Below are 1,970 nucleotides of genomic sequence, written 5' to 3'. Positions count from 1 at the left end.
GGAGGTGCTGGCAGCGCTCTGGAGCTCGGGGCCGGAGCCATTCCTGGAAGGAGCCGGGGGGTGAAGGGGGGGGAGGGGCATCCCGGAGCCCGGGGAGGGCAGGCCCGCAAGGAGGAGGAGGAAGACCCACATCGGCCCCTCTCGCCGGGTCCGGCAGCCACAATCGAGAAGCACCACCTGGGGAGGAGAGAAAAGGAAACGGGGTCAGGGGAGGAGGCCACAGTCAGTGAGGGCAGGGCAGGCTTTTCCTGGGAGGCCGCATGAAGCCCAAAATATGAAGCCTACATACCTAAGGGACCACCTTTCCCCACATGTTCCCCAGAGAGCACTACGAGCGGGGTCCCAAAACCATCTGGCCCTCCCGGGCCCGAGAGAAGCCAGGCTGGCTGTGATGAGGGCCAGGGCCTTCTCAGTGGCGGCTCTAACACGGGTGGAACTAGCTCCCGGAAGAGATCAGGGCCCTGTGGGACCTTTTACAGTTCCGCAGGGTCTGCAAGACGGAGCTCTTCCACCAGGCCTTCAACTAGGGAGCTGCCCAAATAAACGGAGGCCCTGGCCCCAATATTAACACCATCATTAATACGTTAATCTTGGACGCTGCTAATGCCCACCTTCGTTCACGAACAGCACTAGCACTTTACGCTGTGTTTTATAATTATATACTGTTGTGGTTTTATTAAATCCTGTGTTTTAGTTCTGTAATATATTTTATGTAAGCCGCCCGGAGCCTGCCTCGGCAGGGAGGGCGGGATGCAAATCAATCAATAAATAAATATAAAAGCAGAAGCCCACCTTGACCCCGGATGGAGCCTCTTTTGGCGGCCAAAGGAGCTCTTTAAGTGACAGTGAAGAAAGGTGCCTGACTTGGAGCCCCCCGGCCAGCCCATCCTCAGAAGCTAAGCAAGGTCAGCCCCAGAGTTAGTCTTTGGGGTCAGGCAGCAATTTTTCTCCAGGCCAGTTTGGCTGGAGATCCTGGAGGTTTTTTTGTCATCTTCTGGGCATGGAACAGCAGTCACTGGGTGTGCGGAGGGAGAGCTTTTTGTGAATTTCCTGCCTTGTGCAGCGGGGTTGGACTAGATAACCCTTGAGGCCCAACTCTACGGTTCTATGATTCTTGGTCGCCCTCTTCTGTGTTTTTCCTAGGTCTGCGATACCCTGTTTGTGAAACAATGACCAGGAAAGGAGCAGCAGCCCAAACCCCGACCCCGACAGACACACTTTGCTGCCCCAAGTTGCCTCCTCCTCCCGTGCACAGGCCTCCCCCCTCCCCCAGGCTGAGCGGAGGTTCCAGGGCTTCCTTGGCATTCCAGGGGCAGGGCGTCACGGGAGCAGGCATTCAGAATCTTGAAGCAGAGGAGTTCACATATTGAGAAACAGACTTTCTCCTTTCTCGACCACAAAACTTGCTCCCCTTTGGCATTTGGTATCTTCCCAGACTATGGGCTACCTGCTGCCTACTTCTCCCAGATTACCTCACCCCAGTTACGCCGCTCTTTTATGTTAGCTAGACTTCATGCTTTACCTTCTGCGGTACTGTCTGGGAGGCTTACCAACATGCCCTATCAAGAAAGATTTTGTCCGTGCAAAGGACCTTGAAACTGTAGCCCATGTTTTATTTTGTCGTGATTTCTATGGGGAAGTGCGGGATTGTATAATTGAACCGATTGTGTCTAACTGCCACGGTTTTTCTGAGGCGAAGTTAGTATCTTTCTTATTATTTGACCGATGTCCTCATATTCAGGGGTCATTTCCTGCGGGAGCGCACAGGAGCAGAGCTCCGGCAGTAAGGAGCCAAGGGGGTGGGCACATGCAACAAGCCCCACCCCCTGCTCCCAGCAGCCCTCAGTTGGGCCACGAGGAGCAAGAAGTTACAGAGCCCCCCTGCCCCAGCCCGACTTCAGGTAGAAGAAGAAGAAGAAGAAGAAGAAGAAGAAGAAGAAGAAGAAGAAGAGGAGGAGGAGGAGGAGGAG

This window comes from Gekko japonicus, unplaced genomic scaffold, assembly GCF_001447785.1.
Source record: "Gekko japonicus isolate JY-2015 unplaced genomic scaffold, Gekko_japonicus_V1.1 scaffold878, whole genome shotgun sequence".
In the NCBI taxonomy this organism is placed as follows: domain Eukaryota; kingdom Metazoa; phylum Chordata; class Lepidosauria; order Squamata; family Gekkonidae; genus Gekko; species Gekko japonicus.
The sequence above is the reverse complement of the archived record's forward strand: the minus strand, read 5'-3'. Positions refer to the sequence as shown.